Source organism: Rhyacophila brunnea, unplaced genomic scaffold (assembly GCF_057557595.1).
Source record: "Rhyacophila brunnea isolate RB1 unplaced genomic scaffold, BYU_Rbru_1.0 scaffold_16, whole genome shotgun sequence".
NCBI classification, from domain to species: Eukaryota; Metazoa; Arthropoda; class Insecta; order Trichoptera; family Rhyacophilidae; genus Rhyacophila; species Rhyacophila brunnea.
The window spans coordinates 30,605,337-30,624,372 of NW_028232816.1; the positions used below are offsets into that span (position 1 = coordinate 30,605,337).

The 19,036-nt window shown below is 34.1% G+C and overlaps 1 protein-coding gene and 1 non-coding gene across 2 annotated transcripts in view; both read right to left on the bottom strand.

Annotated features, from left to right (window-relative positions):
• Positions 1–19,036, bottom strand: part of Ptp36E (protein tyrosine phosphatase 36E) — a 653,618-nt gene that overhangs the window by 313,672 nt on the left and 320,910 nt on the right. The gene's annotated exons all lie outside the window — the stretch shown is intronic.
• Positions 3,353–3,425, bottom strand: TRNAK-UUU (transfer RNA lysine (anticodon UUU)). The gene has a single exon. It is a non-coding gene; the product is annotated as a tRNA-Lys (tRNA).

Consider the following 19,036-nt stretch of genomic DNA (forward strand, 5'->3'; position numbering starts at 1 on the left):
TGCTCCCTTGTGGCTTGAATTTTTTTCAGAAATTCTCATTTTAATTTTAAAGCCTTGATTTTGAGGAAATTAAGTTTTTAAAAATTTAGTTTAGTGGAATTCAGCAATGCACAATGGAATTTTACAGCTTAATAAGAAATAAATCGAAATTTCAGTAATTATAATTTGTATTAACGACTAATCTCAGAAAGGGTTATTCGATTTTATGACACATTGAAGAAATACTCTTTTTTTCTGAATTATAAAAGAGCTTTCTACATCGAATGGCATTATTGCTTAACTCAAAACCTTGAAATTTTGAGTTGTTTCCTTGTTGAAATAGGATATCGATATGTCTTCCAGTGTACCCAGCATCATGGCCCCCACATCCTGAAGCGGGCTCCCAGACCAAGATCTATGGCGGGCCCCCCTACCTATCGCTTAAGGTTAAAGTTAAAACCAGTATGATTTTCTACAGTAGTGTTCCCCAAGTGGTTTTCGCGGAACCCCAGGGTTAAGGGTATTCCGTGTATTTTTAGCGATTTTTAAATAAATCCAGTTGATTTATTGAGTTGTCAGCACTCAGCATAATATTATGAAGCACTGATCTCGACCTCTTTTTGTGGTAGCCAAGTAATATGCAACCCTTTTCCATATTGGATAAATAGCCATTTTGTAAGTCAAGAAACACACTAAAAATAATTGTCTACACGTTATCGTTTAATTTAATTATCACATCAAATTACACCACACAGTCACAACTCTTTAAATGTATAATCATTAGGGAAAATAGCACCGCAGGCGACTTTTTTACTATTCGAGAAAAATTGTGATGTGTGTTTATCTCATTTAACTGGCCAACCCGTCACGCCGGGCCCATTCTAAGCCCGGGCCCCAAGGCTAGAGCCCTGTCACCCTCCCCTTGTGGAGGGTTCCCCAGCATATTTAGGCCAAATTATTATCAGTGACAATTAATGGTTGGACACTTAATTCGTCAATTCACCCGTTCCTTCCGCGTAGTCGCATCTAAGCCTCTTGTTCTTAGAATCGACTAGATCAGCGGTCCCTACCGCCATCTAGTGGGCGTTCCAGCTTTCATGGTGGGCGGTAGGGGTTTTAAAAACATTTTCATTATGTTTTCATAAAATTATATACTTAATTATTATATAAATAATATATCCAATTATGTGGAAAATGATATTATTGAGACCTTTCCCTACCTCATATCTTGTGGAATCAGACTTTAGTGCTGTTAATCTTAATATCATGACCAAAGAAAGAAACCGCCTGAATATTTCCAAAAGAGGAGACCTTCGTTTGTTGAGAAAATTGTGCCAGTATTTAGCTTCGCAGCATCAGTCTCAGGGATCTCATTAATAATTTAATTAATTAAATTTAATTTCATCAGACTTGATGCTTAAGTATATGTAAGCAAAGTATAAATAAAAAGATAGATTTAACTACATTAAGTTGTTATATAACTGTTTATAATTGTTTTATAGCCAAACTTAGCGAAAGTTTGACATAAAGTATTTGATAAGTAAATATGCTTCAACTTGCTGTAACTTTGAACTTTATGTTACTTCCCTACTTTATGAATCACCATTACTGTGGAACCGGTGGGAGGTTAGAAAATTTTACTATGAATAGAGAAACAAAAGTGGGCGGTAGGTATAAAAAGGTTGACTACCCCTGGACTAGATGAAGTTGTTAAGCATGATAAGGTTAGTCTGATATATTCATAATTTCAGTAAATTCTGACATTCTGAGAAAGGGTGAAAAAATGTCGCCGAGTCCATAGAGATGTTGAATATAACATGAATGTATAACCCACGAAAAATCACTTAATTTATCATGGCGTGCCATGAGAAAAAAATGTCACGCGCGCAATGGCGAATTCCTAATGCAGGAAGAAGTATGGCGACATCTCGCGACATGAGCGGGCGTCACGTCGCGGTCGTCTGTCACAGCCGCTACGTGAAAGACGCGTCGTCGAGATCGCTCGAGAAATCGGCGACTATTTTGTCACGAATGTTGTGAATATTATAATAATGTCACTATCCGAGATGTGAATGTGTCAAAATCTTAAATCAAAGAAACTGTATAGCTTCAAAGTTACCCGAAGTAAAACTAATGTCAAACATTACTAGGGCTTGCACAGTGACAATCCCTAGAAAAAATGCCGCCCATAGCCAGCGCAAAGATGCCGCCCCATTTTTTATAGTACTTTTTATCATCCTTGCATGACTCCAACGTCTAAAGTGTTATGGATACATTACTAATAAAATATATAAGTACCCCTAAAACATACAAAATTAAATTTAGATATAAACAAAAACTGATAAGAAGAATAAGAAGCTTACCCAAATTACCAGTCTGAGGTTCTATTTGGTTGATATTTCTGACACATTTGGTTTGTACCATTTAGCAATACACAGATTTATTATTTTCATACCATTTCCCGAAATAAAATGTATTTCAGTATTTCCTGTTGAATACCGGTATTCGTAATATAATTGAAAAAACAGTATCTAGCAATAAATTTTAATATAATACTTATATATAAAAATCTCCTTAAATTATTAATATGTAATAGCATGTGTCATTGTTGGTCACCAAGGACGATGGAAGGCCGCGGAAGTAAACTAGACATCGCGTAATCCGATAAAAAATCATAGTCCTGTTATCCTTTCGGCATTTCCTATTGAATATCGGTATTCGTAAAATAATTGAAGTATAAATGAATATAATATACGTAAAAATCTATTTAAATTATTAATATGTGTGTCCACCAAGGAGGACGAAGGGCCACGGAAGTAAACCAGACATCGCGTAATCCGATAAAAATTTTAGTCCTGTTAAGCCTTTTATGTTAATAATTAATACATTTTGTTTTCTCATTCAAAACAGAATATATCGGCAATGTCGGATTTTTTTAAAACCGGTATCGTAAAATACTGGGATACCGGTATTGCAATCCCTATTCGTATGTATGTTTATTTACTAAAAGAATATTTAAATTAATTTAGTCTATTCCGTTTTTATAATATGTATTTTTGATTAGGTAAAATTATTCCAAACAAATTGTTACTTGGTACAAAAATCCAAGATTTTTTAAATTATGTATAAAGAAGGTAGGCTTATTGAGTTTATGGTATTGGCGTATATTCGGTGCAATCCAAGATTGAACAAACTCTTATAATACATACATTCATTCTACCTACATTCTAAAAAAACACAGTTTAATAAACATATTCATTTTTATTCGAGCAAATGATTTATTTATAAGGCCATAGTTTGTAATAATATGTATTTTTTACTGAGTACATAATATTACGTCAAATAATATTTATTTAAAAAACAAAAGAAGAGCCGCCCGAACAGGGACTTGAACCCTGGACCCTTGGATTAAAAGTCCAATGCTCTACCGACTGAGCTATCCGGGCCGATGCATTATTCGAGCCAAGATTCGAGCAGTTAGCATTTTGGTGTGATTCACGCCAATTATTTTTCAGTACGTTCACGTAAACGCGACATTTTTGCAATGTTATCATCAAACTTATCGGATCACTGAAAATTTATCAATTAAAGATATCGTATTATATTTATCAGTTAAATTATTTGTATATAATCAGAGTTTCCCAATTGGCGATCCGCATGGCACACTAGTGGAACGAAACCAGCGTTGCCAATTTTTTGCCAGATCTAGCATTTTTTTGTTTTGTTTAGTTTGTTAAATTCGCATCTGGCGTATGGCGTTAAATCAACACGGTTCTTATTCATAATAAGTTAAGTCATAATTAATTAAAATTTATTTAGCTGTAGATCGCAAATTATATAATATTTTTTTTGTGTTGCATCACCTTTCTACCCATTGAAAATAATTGTATTATACATTATTTTTATGTTTGTCTTGATTTATCTGTCTGTCTGTCATGTATAAGCTGTCTATGACGCACGTTAATTTGGAAGTGCGTCATTATAACGTGATCGCATAAATATAACACCCACGTTGCATCCCTTTCACGCGCCCCGCATTTAATCGCATCCTTACGTATATGCATTTCGTTTATACGCTTATCTCATTCACTCATAGTAAAATACACCGGCCTTATCGAAATATATAACTACCTACCAATCTGTATTGGTATTCAAATCGACGCGTTCTTTAGATATGAATATTGTTGTATTTATATCATTTTGATATTACTATTGTGTGCTAAATAGTATCATGAGCGCATAGGTAAGAATATTGACAGGTGGCACTGATACCTTGTATTTTTTCTACTCATTAAATATTTAGGAATATCAATAAAGCTATTCTAATTGTATTTCTATAGAGGGCTCTTGTCAGTGTGGGATTTTAGTCCTTTACCCGCAACCAGAATTGTGGTGAATTTGCACCTGGCCTTGAGTCATAAGTATTTTTTTACAGTATGATTGATATTTTTATGTTGCTGTCTACGTCCTTCCTCTATACCCAGGTCGCACATACAAACTCTTAATTTTGCTAGCATTCACAATACACGTGTAACCTAACGTAGGTACCTACCACAGAACAGAAAATAAATAGAATACCGATAGGCTATATTCAATACGCCGCATGTTGAAGCAGGCTTTTGAATGTGTGAGTGTCCTACAAAAATGAAGCACGCATTATGCACGTGCAATAGTGTATGTAATACACCAACATTAAATGAGCGTAAATGCATAAACCGACAGCATTTTTCAGTATTCGATGTAAGTTTAACACGGATTCTGCCTTACTCGAGTCGGTTGCCTGCATCGCCTTACCCGTTATGTATTTCTGAGTTCCCTGGTACCTACGCACATCGTGTCCGGAAATTTGTACGTGCCGTATTACACTTTACCGTGAATTGTATCGGAAATATATTGGCGTATATTAAAGACCGTCTCTTTGGGTCGTATAGTACCGAGATAAAATTCATGTCTAAATAAAACACGGTTCTTGTCGGCTTACACTTTACAGGAAGCCAGCAGCAAACAAATTTTGAAAATAGCCGATATACTAGATTATTTATTAGGTTAGGTTAGGTTTTCATTCTTGAATTCATGAATTTTGCCAGAATCAGGTATGAAGATTGAATTAATGTTCATATAGAATCTAATAAAATTAGAGACCATATAATATACACTATACAGTCATCTCTTTCCGATAAGAAAGCTCACGGCGAACTGTGCTACGGTGAAATGTTTTACGTACAATTTACATGTAACCGTTGGCAATATAATTATTATTTCACTCTATATTAAGATTTTTCGTTACCTCTCAATTATCACGACACCCGTGTAGAAACTGATCGATTTTTAATTTCAAAATAATATGTTGACTGTATTTATAGCAACGGCGACGCGATGTCACGACACTAACTAAGATTTTAGAAGCTGTTATTGTATTTTGGTATGTGCATGCTATATAAGTAAAAGAACTTGAAATTCTCCCCATGCCTTGTCTAAATAAAACACGGTTCTTGACGGTTTACAGGAAGCCAGCGGCAAAAAAATTTGAAAATAGACGATATACTGGATTATTATTTATTTTGTTAGGTTAGGATAGGTTTTTAATTCTTGAATTCATGAATTTTGCCAAAGTCGGCTATAAAATAGAGATGGCCGTATAGTATACGGTCATCTATTTCCGATAAGAAGAAAGATTATGGCGAACTGTGCTACGGTGAATGTAATGCCGGGTCCACACTGGCAACATGTCGCGCGACAACCTCGTTAAATTTTACGATAATTATCATACTTATCGTAAAATTTAACGAGGTTGTCGCGCGACATGTTGCCAGTGTGGACCCGGCATATTACATACAATTTACATGTAACCACGCATGTTGGTTAAACAAATGTTTACTTTCGCATGCAACATATTTGGAAGCATGCAGCATGAATGTCGCTTGTGTGCAGTAAAAAAGTCGCCGCTACCACGCTATTACTACTACAGCGCCCCAGTCACTTTTAAAACTAGTGCATACGATCGCCTCGTCATCCTGGGAGTAGGCTTTGCAATACCGGTATCTCAGTATTTTTCGATACCGAAATAAAGGTTTGAAAAATCAGACAATACCGACACATTCGGTATTGAAAGTGGAAACAAAATATATCAAATAACGTAAAAGGTTTAACATGACTATTTTTTTTGTCGGGTTACGCGATGTCTGGTTTACTTCCGTTGCCCTTCGACGGAGACCAGCAATGGCACGTGTTCTAAAATATTAATATGTTAAAGATATACATTTATACTGTCCGACTAGAAGATCTAGGCAATAACCGGAAGTCGCTAGTGCGGTTAAAAGTAGGTGGATCTTGTTAGTTCACAGTTTTAATACGTGGACAACTCGTCGCTAACCGGAAGGCGCTTTAATCGTAGTGCGGTTAAAAATGGGAGGAGCTTGTTAAACACAGTTTTAACACGTAACCAAGAAGAACTTGTCGGACAGTACATATATATATATATATATATATTGGTAGACACTTCTGTTTTTTCATATATTTCACGAATACCGGTATTAATATCTGTATTCAATAGGAAATACCGAAATGCTGGTATTAGTATTTTCATTCGGTATTGCAATCTCTACCCGGGAGGCCTGTTAGTGGCAGATCACGAAAGAAAAATAATCATAATGAAAATGACATTTCAAATTACGAAATATTCTACACACAATTTTATTGGAACACGGTGCATTCGTATATTTCTAATTTAATTAATGAACCTAATATTTCCGTCTTAAATACAAAATCTATTTTTTTTTATCTGGTGTTCGATGAAGTTTATTTATTTTAACTGGAAATCGCGTCACGTCATTATCAGGCCGGTGTGCGAAGAAGCGACTTGCAACATGTGCAAGTCGAGTCGACTTTCATTATGCTTTGCGTCATATGAATGAAAAACATTATTTTACCAGGCAATACATTGATAGTAAATAATATTCGAGATGAATATAACTGACGGCAAGCGTAAAATAGAACGAAATAAATAAAAATTCAAACAAATAAAATTCTGCTTTCATCATAACACATTTTTTCCGGGAGAAAAATAAAAAATACCCTTATTTTATGGGGTGTATTATACCTACCAAACGTCCTTTTTCGTAATCATGTCTTTCGAGAACTGATTATGAATGATACGAACTTATTTTCTTGAATATTTGATAATAAGAAATCGCAACATCGCATTCAAATGTTTGAGAAAATTGAAGAAAAAATCCAATTTTCCGAGTCACGCTCGTGATGCTTGGTAGATATTCGTTTATCGAGATGTCATTTCGACAACAAGATCGCAAATTCTTCGCCAGATTTCTTTTATTACCCAGTGATAACATCGTATCTATATTACGGGTATATTGCCCGAAAAACTTGATTGAGTTAAGCTAATTCTCACTAATTTGGAATTCCTATCTACCAGTATGTCATTAGGGCAGGCCCAGTTACGTACCTAGACAAAATTCCGCCCCTGGGCAGCGCCAAAATCTCGCCCCATTTTTTTTCTACAGTATTTTGTATCATCCGTGCACGGTGTCGTTTCTTGTCACCATGGACGTCGAAAGGCAACGGAAGTAAACTAGACATTGCGAACTCGACAAAAAATTTACAGTCATTAATTTATACATTTTGTTTCCAACCAGTGAGCTGAATTTATTAATGGAAAGATATTTTCGTTATTACTACGTTTAGGTAGCTATTTCTATATATACCAAATGATTCTCCTCGATTTGCCGCCCCCAAGCGACGCTCTGTCTGTGTACCCCCCCGGGAAGTCACTGGGCAGGCCTGTGATTTTTTGGCACCTCGGACCAACTTTATTTTGTCCATTTACACGTTTCCGAAATCCATAATATATAAATTAAATAAATTAAGACGGCGGCCGTGACGTAATCATATTTGAAAACAGTCAGAACTTGCATCTCAATTCTCAATATATAAAATTGACGTACTTTATCTCGCTCTAAAAGTTACACAGCTAAGAGAGGAGCTGTTAATATATAGCACTTTTTGACAGTTCAGACGGTTGACTTACTTACATAATTAGCCGTCTGAATATTATGTAAAGTCATATATTTATCACATGTAACTCTTTTTGGGTGTATTTTTTATATATAAATAACCATGCCCTTGTTTTTTCGTACAAGGTGGTTGGGAGGGTTAGTTGCATTGATGTGTAGTTAATTATGTTCCTCCATTTATATATTTAATTTTCTTTATGGCCAGATTTAAATATTTTGTGTAGTGTTCTTGTGTGGTTTTATTGTTTAATATTTCGTAAGGTTTTTGGAGGCCAATGTCATGGTTAAGCTGTCTACATAGAGTCCTGAGAGTCCATCGCTCCTTCTATCGTATAGGGCTGTCGTTGATGACATTGCACACAGTTTGAGATGTGTATCCATCACAAGGACAATAGTCATCATCCTCAATTTAAATCTTTTTGGATAGGCTCGCACTGCTCCTTGGTCTGTTAGTATCTGTGTGAGTTCTTGTGATATTTTTATGTTCCTGTCAAGAGATTATGCTTGGAATAAATTTCTGCGTTATTGATCCTGTGGCGGATGTTGTGTTCTCTAATCTATTGTTCCATAGCTCTATTGTGTCTTTGTTTAGTTTTTGTTTTGCGTAACTTAGGAGGTGTGTAGGTTGAAGGTATTTTATCTGTTGTGGCATGTTTAGCGTATTTATCAGCTTCCTCGTTACCGGCTATCCCTGTATGATTTATTCAGAAGAATCTAAGGTTTGTTCCTATCATTCGAAGCTGTGTTGATAGTATTAAAATGTCTAATCATTTTTGTTAACTACAGGACATAATTGATGGATATGGTGGTTTCTGCAATATTTCTGTAAATTATACCAACAGGAGATCGCTAAGTAAATGGTCGCTAATGCTGCTATACAGTGGTATCCAAGGGTCACTAAACGACCAAAAGGACCCAACTGGATAGACAAACTAATAAACATGGCTGCGAATAACTAGGGACTGATAGGAAAGGAAAGAGCTAGATGACTCCTTCATCCAGTTGTGGATCGATCTCGGCTGATGATGATACTAAGAACAGAAACTTTAATGTTTGAACTAGGGATGAAACTAGTGGTATAGTAAAAAAAACATGATCTAACAGTAGCGTACTGTGAGTTTAGGCAAGTCTTGCATTGCTTAGAAGAGGTTCCAAGGAGCGGTAAATCAATATGAACTCTCGAAAGAAATCATTAGGTTAATTTAAAACTAAAATTGGCAGTGTACTACAATTTTGATCCTGTTTATGGCCGACTTTTTAAATATAAGTTAAAGTAACCGAAAATAATAGAAATAGTGAAATTAAATAAAATTGATTAACTCCAATATACAATCTAATGAACCTAGATAACATTTATGGAATATTATAGGGCAGTGGTGGAAAACCTATGGGACGCGTGCCACCAGTGGCAATCTACATGATTTTACATGGCACGCGAATGTTTTATTTTGAAGAGAAAAAATATAACTACAATAATAATAAATGACAGATCGCATTGTATAAAAAATAGCAGACAAATACTTTTCAAGAATAAGCAGTACGTTTAATGTAAATATATAATTGAATAAGCCGGTCCTTAGGCTTTATGCGTCACATATAATATTATCGCACTAACCTCATTAGGCGGCGGGAGAAGCCACGCTTTTGATCGATTTACAACGCTTGAGACCACTGTAACGAAAGAATGCCTCATCTGATCGGAAAAATTCTAGTGTCAAACAGTGTGTAAAGTACAAAACTAAGTAATACAGTAACAAAAAAATATTTCTATCCACAAAAATGGCTGTACCGAATAAGAAACAAAAACTTGGTGGAGCTTGTAGTAATTCTGGCAGACAGTTTCAAAATTGGTGGACCGAAATGTATGGCGTAATTGAAAAAAGTGCTAAAGCTATTATATGTGTGCTATGTTCTGTGAGTGATATTTATAACATCATCATTTTTAATAGAATTATTGAAAACCATTTTTTTCTCCATGAAAAACTGTTCGGCACGTCAGACAGTCGAAAAATAATATTTGGGAAATTTTGTCACACGAACGTAAAAAGGTTCGCCAACCCTGTTATAGGACGTGCATTTATAGCAACATATTATAACCTGGGATATTCTGCCACATAAATGTAGGACAATAACTTTATTGGCTAAATAACGAAATAATAAATTATAACAGGATTGATACGAAATTAAAATCGTGAATCAAGATGAGTCAACTCCGTAATAATAAACGTAGATACCGGAACTAGATGAATAAAATACAAACGTCATACTAAAAACATGTGGCTTGAACGCGAGTGGAGATAGTACCTATTAATAGACTGGCGAATCGTGCGGACTTACACAATAATCTATAAAGTCGCTTATAAAACGGCGTAAGTGACTTTTTAGCGTTTTGCTAAATTAATGTGTATATACGAGTAACATCGCATTAAGATAATTTTATTCATTTTATTTTGAACTCGAGAGTTGGCTCAATATCATAATAATATTCATAATATTCATGAGTAATGACAGTTTTGGCGACAGGTCGTCTGGTATGCGGGGAGTTCTACTATCAAATCCCAATAAGGAAAATTTTACATTCAATGTTGTATAAAGCACCTGTCCTGATTCAGACTTCTTCCTGAAAAGCGACGGGTGTGTCGACAGTTTTCAATACATGGGGTTCTATGTCAAGGTATCAAGGGAGATGGAACTTTAAAAAAGGGCCCACTATCCGAACCTGACCAAATACTGCTTATTGTAGTGAATCTGGCAATTTACAAAAGGTTATTGCAATCGTCTACTGAGTTTCGAGAACAGATGTTTGTGGTCATGTCAGGAAATTTGTACGTATGCAGTTCACCGTATCACACTTCACCGTGAAATTTTGTATCGTAAATATATGGTTGTATATTAAAGACTGTCCAACCTCTTTGGGTCGTATAGTTCCGACCGTGTCCGATGCTAATAAGATCATATTATTATGGGCCTCCACATAGTGGAGGTTTGTATTAACAAATTTTGTTTTTACGAAAAATGGAATTCAGCCACTTGCTCAACCAATTAAGTCCATACTCCGACTCATACACAAATTGAAAAACAATATGTGGACTTGCCAGTCGTATTTATAGTACTGAGATTCAATTATTCATGTCTGAATAAAACATTGATCTTGTCGGTTTACACTTTACAGGAAGCCAGTAGCAAACAAATTTTGAAAATAGCCGATATATGTACCTACTGTATTATTTGTTAGGTTAGGTTAGGTTTTCATTCTTGAATTCATAGATTTTGCCAAAATCAGCTATGAAAATTGAATTAATGTTCATATTGAATCTAATAAAATTGGAAATCGTGTAGTATGCGATCATCTTTTTCCGATAGAAAGCTCACGGCGAACTGTGCCACGGTGAAATGTTTTACGTAAAATTTACAATAAATGTAACCGTTCCATGTATGAATAAAAAAGCCATTTATAAACTACGTATTTGGCACTTACAACATTTTGTGATTTAAATATAATATTCATTCGTTCAGAAAATTTGAATGAATTTACGACAGAAATGTGTACCTACGTAGGTACATCGCGTCATAGGGCCGTTTCAGACGGGACACCGGTGTTGCGCTCGAATATAATAAGGAGGCCTTTGTATTCGAATAAAAGGGCATTTGTATTATGTTTATGAACGCCCCAGAGCTAATGAGTCAACGCGTGTTCGGTACACTTTTCCGTCGGCCGCTACATTCTCAAGCCGCTGATACACTGGTTTTTATTACCATAGCCAGTTTTATGTTCTATTTATAACGCTAAATTATGCGTTGACTCATTAGCTCTGCGGCGTTCATAAACATAATACAAATGCCCCTTTATTCGAATACAAATTATATTATTTATTAGTAATCTTATATTATATCGAGTGCGACACCGGTGTCCCGTCTGAAACGGGCCATAGAGTTAGTAGGTATGCAGTGCGCAGTTAATATTGAATATTTCAACACACACACATGTTTATATAATATATATGAGACGCAGAAAAACGGATATATTCTTTAAAAAACAGCTGTCGAAGAATGCAGGATATTACTTTTTATTTTTTGAAAGGATTCGGGATAAAATTCCAGTTTTTTAGGAAAATCGGAACATTTACACGAAGTTTATTTTTATCACCAAACTAATGTTTTCAATGAATTCGTGGTTTTGGAGTTAAATTTGTGATAATGCATACAGTTTTTAAATTGCTACATTTTACGCATAGCTAAAAATGGTGCGCGATACCTCCAAATTAGTTTGAAAATGGGTTATGAAATTGATTGACACATGACTAGGGATCCCGAACTATTTTCGATACCTATGAATCCCGGGATTGGTAAACACAATCCCAAAACCTTCGGGATTGATTTTTTTATCAATTTTTATGGAAAATAAAGTAAAAACGAAAATATACATAACAGAAAAAATACCTTTAATAACAAATAACTACATTAGAAATAAACTGAGTTTGAATGAAGTTTGATTTATTGCCCACGTGTAAGTTTCAGATTCATTTTATTTTTTCACATACATTAATTAAAAATGAGAAAGATTGGAAAAAATAATGCTTCGAACTTTTAACAAAGTAATTCCACCACGATCTCATACGTTTAACGGCAGTTTCATATTTGGCTGACTAATTAGATTTATGAAGCAGAAGGGCCATACGCCATGATTTGCTTTATTATTTTAAATCTCGCTAACCCATTCATTAAGTCTTTACTATCAGAAACAGCAATGTCGTATAATATAAACACAATATTGATTTTACGAAATTTTATAAACGAAAATCGTTAAGATTTATTTTTGACCGATTTTATCAATGTTATTTGTATATATAAAAAGTTTATATTAACTATGGGAAAAAAATGCCAATCCCGGGATTGTCAGATTGTAATACCGAAATCCCGGGATCAAAATTTTGGCTCGGGATTGGATTCCCTACACATGACAATACCAGTGTGCCACCTCTGAACAATTTGTATTTCATCCAGTGTTGATTATCGTATTTTTCTACAAAATACTTTTTGGATATAAATACTATCATGTCTCGGTATATACTCATACATTTTATTTGTTTATAAAAAAGAGTTTTATGACATTCAACGAATTTTAAAAACTAACCAACACCATCTGTAAATTAAAACAAATACGTGTGATTGACAAAGTTTAGTGTGCACTATTTATGGCGGATCTTAACAGCCTACCTCCACCCTTCGCCACAGATAGGTACATTATATCAAGCATAACTTAACTTACGTATTGAAAAACTTCATAACATATAGATTCCTCACGACAAACTAAGTATTTCGGAGATTCGAAAGTTCTGAATAGGTGAATGAAATAACAATAAAAAGACATTTAACCAATAATAGTCTTTCAGAAAATATTTTTACGCATTGAAAATTTTCAGGGCTCGAAATTGACTGGCGCGCACCGGAGCGCCGTTACGGTTCTTGAATTCGGTAAAATTATCGCTCCGTCTCGCGGAAATAAATATTTTGACCGTCTCAGGTAGATAAGCCATATAATAGAAAATCTAACACACTTATTTTTATAAAATACACATAAAATTTGATAACTATGTATATTATATCCTCAGAAAATTGTCGAGCGCTCCGGTTCGTAAATTTGTCCATTTCGAGTGCTGAACATTTTGCAGATGATGTTTGATTTCGATTATTAATTTGTGACTATAGTGAAAGAGCTTAAACTTGAAATTGCGCAGATTGCGATTTGTTTTACTGCGCACGAATTACATAAGGTAAATTAAATTATTGTGACCGTTATCATATCTTACATGAAGTCTATTGCATCGTTTTATCTAGTTTTTTTTTTAAATTGAGGTATGTTATAGCACAGGGATGGCGATGATTTTGCATGGGACGCGAATGTTTCATTTTGAAAGAAAAGAAATTACTATTTTATATATATTTTAAAAAACAATGACGACATAGCCATTTGTATTTTCTTCGGTTTTTCATAATATTATGTTTACTAATCGATGCGCAAACGGAAACGACGAAACTCATGCATAAATGACAAATCGCATTGTATAAGAAATAGCAGGCAAATGCTGTTCAAGAATAAAAAATATACAATTGTAAAGGTCGGTCCCTAGGATCGTGCATTTACAAATAAAAATATTCAATCAACAAACCTTATGAAATTAATTATCGGCAGTCAATCAAATATAACAACTGCTTGTTATTTTACCTCAAACATAATCTCTAAATAATTACAAGATAAAAAGAACTTTTTATATACTTACCACGTTTTTAAATTTTCTGTTGAATCATATAAACTTGACAATTCGATGTATTAATAAAAACTTTTTATCAGCCCTCGAAATGGAAAAGTTTACGAACCGGAGCGCTCGACAAATTTTCTGAAGATATTTACATAGTCATCAAATCGTATGTGTATTTTATGAAAATAAGTGTGTCAGATTTTCTATTCTATGGCCTATCTAGCTCAGACGGTCAACATATTTTTTCCACGAGACGGAGCGATAATTTTACAAATTTCACGAGCCGGAACGGCGCTCCGGTGCGTTCCGTTCCATTTCGAGCCCTGCTTTTTATTGTACTTGATAGAAATACTGAATAAATATAGAAGACTGACATGTCATTTTGACATTTCATATTGATTTCCATAGTAACGCACGTATATATTAATAATTTAGTTGCTAGGACCCCCTTAGCAACTAACAATAATAACTTTCCATACAAAACAGAATTAACTGAAAATGAATTTAATTATGCTTAAAAATGGCTAAAAGTATTAAAAGAATGCATTGTCGTCGTGTTCTGATATATTCTAAAAGTTTCAAATGTCTAGCTAGTCGGGAAGTTAGTTAAAAATCTTCAATCGTCCAAACAAACCCGGACAAACAAGAAAAAATGTATACTGGACACACAAGAAAAAATCTGTACCGGACAAACAAGAATACGAGCTAATAAAAACGTAGTAATAATAAAATGGAAAACCGTTCAGTGATGGAGAATGTAATATGAAAGAAGAGTAGTTTATATGCTTCCATAAACTCTTTGAGAATTTTGTCTATTTGAATTAAGTTAAAATCACTTATCTCTGAAGTAAACAAATCATAGTTGGTCTCACTAATATTTTTTTTACTGAGAACCCTAAATATATTAAATTACATACCTAGGGCCGTATGTATGAGATTCCCAAATTCTTTATAAGCTATTTAACCGATTTTCCATCATATAGCGTATAGCACTGTTTGTGACGTGAGCAATCTGACGTCACACGCCATTTAAAATGGCTGTTTCATCTGTCACTTTCAAATGTCATTTAAGTAGGTAACTGATACAATGCCTCGTACCTATTTCGATTACAAAGCGCAATATTTCTCATGGAGAGATAAAATGGATTTACGTAAGATTACGATAAAATATCTCCGCTTAACGACAGCAAAAATAGGTATCTACTTCTGTATCTAGCATTAAAATATGCAATTGGAAGCATTCTTCAAAATATTATGGTACCTACCTACCTAGTTAATTATTGTAAGATAACTGTAATAAACAAGGCACAACTCTCAAATACACTGGATACATCATTAGTGTCATACGGTGATTGGTATAAATGATAATATTATACAGAGATCATTACATATTATTATATAAATTCATATGCATTTCTGTCATTTATTCTTATTCTGTTTTGACATCTCATAATTGAAGTGAAGTTAGTCATAATAATAATATGTATGTATTCAGTATTGCCACCAAATGGAAATGTTTACTGGCAATACTTTATCCTTTCGTACAGTAGAATAAAATAAATGTGATAAAATAACTGTTAAATTATTTAAAGTTCATAATAATTATTCATTTATAATTATTAAATTTGTATGGTACCGTTCGCACACTTTCAGACACATTTACAATTTAAAAATTTTGAATTATTGATCGGGGAATGTAATTTTATAAGATTGCCATTATCTAATAGTCACTAAACAACGAATTATGTTTGTACTCATGCATATACAAACGTGCAGTATATAGCCTATAAGGTTTTTGGGAATCTCATGCATACAACCCCTATATTATAATAATAAATGCAGATCAGCGGTCAAAGCCTACAAGGTTAAGTATATTACAACTCATCTTTGCGGAATATACATTTGTTAACTTCCGTCCAATTCAGTCTGCGAAGCGAATAATTTTCTTAGGCAGAGGTAGGTATTTCCTTGTCAAAACATGTTGGAGTGGTTTTAGACGGTCGTTGGAAATGAAAGATTTGACCCACATACCGACTACCTACTATGAAGCACTTTAAAATCTTGCGGAATCTGATAGAATGCATCACCGCACATATTCTGGTTAGTAATGTAAGGTTTTGATGTCATTATACTGAAAAGCCCCAGAGCGGAATGCACAATCTAAGATTTCGATCCTAAGGATAAGTCGCCGAAAATCATGACTTAACTATAGACAATCCTGAGTATAGAGTTAATGAATCCTTAACCATAGACTACTTTTGTTATGAACACGCCCCCTTCTGTATTACCATTTACCACTGACCTGCTGTCAAAATAAATTCGCGTGTCTATAAAACAGTCCATACACTCAAATTCATTTAATAATGTATCTCAATTTGGATATTGATAGTGTTAATTCGTTTGGCATGTACTTGCAGAATATTATTTTACTTTTATACGCCAGCCCGCAGAAATACAAAATGCCAGGTGAAGAATGACACTTGACGCTAGTGTTACCATGTTAAAAAAATATCTTGCGGTGCCTGTGGAATCACGTATAATGACTTATAACGGAAACATAAGAGTATTATAATTAAATATTAATATGTATTTTTAGTTATTGCATTTATAAAATGCAGTTGTCATATTTTTGTCATCGTTTAACAATTATAAAATAATTAACATAAACTATAGGAAAGAGAATTTTTAAATATTGTATTATTTTCAATAGAAATGATCTTAACTAAGGACAATGTTTCTGCATAGTGTTTTCTGCTAAGGAAATTTTAGTTATGACAAATGTTTCTGCATTCCGCTCCCATAGTCTAAGAATTTACATTACTTATTGTCAGGGGTACGCCAAGCTGGGGTGTTGAGGCTACGTAGCACCCGGGCGGAAGTTTTAAGGGGCGGCAAAACAGCCGTTTTTTTAACACTACATCTTATATTGAAATATAATAAATGTAGTTATGAAATATGAATCCCTTTCAACTTCTGACTTTGTTGTTTTTCTTTAAGTACTAATGTGCATGGTTGCTACATCAGTCCCGTGTAGCATCGCTTCGGGACAAGGAAGTGTGGCACTAAAATATTTTCATTCTGACACGTTTATAGCATCATGGAAGGAAGCCGTGCACAACCCGGGGCTGCATATACATGGCGGGTGGAGATGAGGTCACTCAAATCATAACCAAAGGGTGAAAAATCGAAGAATTAACTCAACATATTATTATATTTAAAGATACTTAATAATTATTAATCTTAATGCAGGTTTAAGATCGCAGATCAATAACTTACATTAACCTATCAAATTATATAAAAAAAAACATTCTTTTAAAGTCTCAATAGAACAGGTCAATATACTAACATAATAAGCATACAACGTGCAAACATAATACTTATTATGGTTATTTGTAACGTAAAGGGTGCCAGAAAATGGACCTAGTCCAGGGCTCGAAATGGACCAGAGCTCACCAGAGCGCCGTTCCGGTTCGTGAAATCGGTAAAACTATCAGTCCGTCTCGTGGAAAAAGTTTTTTGACTGTCTGATCTAGATTTGCCGTATAATAGAAAAGCCAACACACATATTTTTATAAACTACACATAAAATTTGACTATGTAAATATATACAGAAAATTGTCGAGCGTTCCGGTTCGTAAACTTTTCAATTTCCAGCGCTGACCTAGTCATTAACTATGGTACGAAATTAAGAAGGGATTTTTTTCTCATGAATTAGTCTCATGGATATCAAAGAATGTTTTCTTCTAAGCCATTGTTGTTTTTTTTCATACTTCCAATAAAAATACATATTATTTAGATGACAATCAAAAATTTTTTTTTGAGGGTCGACAAATTCCGTTTGGCATCCAGGCGGTAATCGCTATGGACGCGGCCCTGTGGATTATTAAATTAAAAATACAATATATTTTTTCGCAAGTATGTAGAAAAAAAACATAAATTACAAGTAGATATATTTAGTTTATACAAACATCAATTGAGGGTAACTCGAATGATCTTATCCATTATTTGAGGTGACATAGATGATTATCACGCAATTGTTAAATGTCACTAAGTACATAATTTGATAAAACTTTCTTAAGATTACTTTATGATTTTTTTTATTAATTTGTTCCGTGTATTACATAAAAGTAGCCTGCGGCGCAAGTTGGTTTGGGTATTTTTTTAATAGGTATATTTTATAAATTAATATGCTTGCACGATACTGCTATTTTCCAACGTTTTTATTACGTCGTATTCTGGTTTGTCCGGTGGTTGTTTATCCAGTATAAATCTTGCAATCGATTTTTAACTAACTTCCCGACTACCTAGACATTTTAAACTTTTAGATTATATCAGAACACGATGCCAATGCATTCTTTTAATACTTTTAGCCATCTTTAAGTAGGATTGAATTCATTTTCAGTTAATTCTGTTTTGTATGAAAAGTTATTTCGGAAGTAATCCGTAAAAAGTAAAACACTATTATTGGTTGCTAGGGGTCTGGGGTCCTAGCCACTAAATTATTCATATATACGTACGTTACTATGGAAATCAATATGAAATGTCAATATGACATTTCGGTATTGTATAATGGTCGTTTAACTCATTCGCTGCTGACTAGATAATGATTTTTTAATTGCCACCTTTAAAATGCACGTTAATTACATCGATCATCATTACGCGCCAGGTGCGTCTTCAACGTCCAAAGTATTAAGCTAGTCAAGTCAAGTTTATATTATGATTCAACAGAAATTTTAAAAACGATATATATAGAAAGTTTTTTTTATC